A 2,075-nucleotide genomic window follows, 5' to 3' on the forward strand; every position below is an offset into this window, starting at 1 on the left:
AAGGAGCCAAGAAATGGGGAATAAAAGAAAACACAGCTTTTAATAAAGTGCCATTGCATACATTCACGTTTCAGGATGTTTCTTTGGTCCTCCTGAACCCTACTTTTCTATATTCTCTTTTTTCTCAAGACCACTCACCCAACTTCAGCTTTCTGTGAGGAACACGCCGGAGCTGGTCTCCGGCATGAAGACATTTCTTAAGATATATGTCAGCATATTGTTAGATGCACAAGTCCTGTTGTTATTGTTGTTAGGTGCAGTTGAGTGGGTTTTTACTCATAGCAGCAACTCTATGCGCAATATGATGGAATGCTGCCCCGTCCTGTGCAATCCTCACAGGGGTTCTTTGCTTGCGCTCATAATTGCAGCCACTGTGCTAATCCGTCTTTTTGGGGCTGCTTCTCATTTGCTGCCCTTCTATTTTACCAAGCTTTCTGCCTTCCTCTAGGGCATTGGTCCTCAACCTTCGTAATGCCATGCCACTTTCATCCCAATACTCATATAGTGGTGAGCCCCCAATCATAAAATTGTTTTCATTGCTACTTCATAACTGTAATTTTGCTCCTGTTATGGATTAGGCCATCGCTGAAATAGGGAAGTTTGTCCCTCCAAATGAGTCACGATCCACATGTTGAGAACAGTTCCTCATCCAGTGGTGATTGCCCATCCATAAAATTATTTTCATTGCTATTTCATAGCACTAATTTTGCTACTGTTATGAATCAGGTCACCCTTGAGAAAGTGTCAATCGAGCCCCCAAAGTGATCACGACACACAGGTTGAGAACCGCTGCTCTGAACTGAGAAGAGATACTCTTAAGGTATAGGTCAGCATATTGTTAGATACACATTTCCTATTGTTACTGTGTTAGGTGCCTTGAGTGGGTTTTGGCTCATAGCAACTCTGTGCACAATATAATGAAAGGCTGCCCCGTCCTGTGCCATCCTGACAGTGGTTATTTTTTGTGTGCTCATTGTTGTATCCACTGTGCTAATCCTTCTTTTTTGGGGCTGCTTCACATTTGTGGCCTTCTACTCTACCAAGATATATGTCTTCACGAGGGCAGTGTTTCTCAACCTTCCTAATGGATTGAACCTTTCATACAGTTCTTCACGTAGTGGTGACTGCATAATCATAAAATTATTTTTGTGTACTTCATAACTCTAATGTTGCTAAGGTTATGAACGGCCCACCACAGTGAAAGGGTCCTTCATCCCACAAAGGGGTCGCGACCCAGAGGTTGAGAACCGCTGCCCTAAACTAATGGAATTTTCTCTTAAGGTCTACTTCAGCACATTTTTACAAGCACAAGTCCTGTTGTTTTGTTGTTAGGTGCTGTTGAGTGAGTTTTGACTCAGAGGAACTCTATGTACAATGTAATAAAATGCTGTCCCATCCTATGCCATCCTGACATTGGTTCTTTGGCTTGCGCTCATTGTTGCAGTCACTCTGCTTTTACTTCTTGTTTGGGGCTAACTCTATTTTGCTGCCATTTTACTGTATCAAGATTTGTTTCTTCCCCTTGGGCAGTGGTTCTCAACCTGCCTAATTCCACGACCCTTTCATACAGTTCCTCATGTAGTGGTGACCACCCATCCATATAATTATTTTTGTTGCTATTTCATAGCAGTAATTTTGATACTGTGGTTTAGTATTAGTGTTTGGGGTAGGTTCGACTTAGCCTTAGCGTTACAGTTAGTGTTAGATTTAGGTTTAGTGTTGAGGTTAAGGTTAGGTTTGGTGTTAGGGATAGGCCTGTGGTTGGCATCAGACTAAGGGTTAGATTACAGCTAGGTTTACGGTTAGCGTTATGATTAGGGCTAGGGTTAGAGTTAGGTACATGAATAGTAAGCACTAGGATTAGAGATAGAGTTAGGGTTAGGCTTAGGATAGGTTATGGCTAGAGTTACAGATAGTTTTAGAGTGCGATTTGGGATTAGGATTAGGGTTGTTTATAGTTAGGGATAATCTTAGGGTAGCGTTATGACTACAGTTAGGGTTAGCTTTAATGTTAGGTTTAGGGTTAGGGTTTGTGTTAGGGGTAGGTTTATGGTTACGGTTAGGGTTATTGCTAT

Source organism: Echinops telfairi, unplaced genomic scaffold, assembly GCF_000313985.2.
Source record: "Echinops telfairi isolate 266 unplaced genomic scaffold, ASM31398v2 ScPeMD7_655;HRSCAF=1070, whole genome shotgun sequence".
NCBI lineage: Eukaryota > Metazoa > Chordata > Mammalia > Afrosoricida > Tenrecidae > Echinops > Echinops telfairi.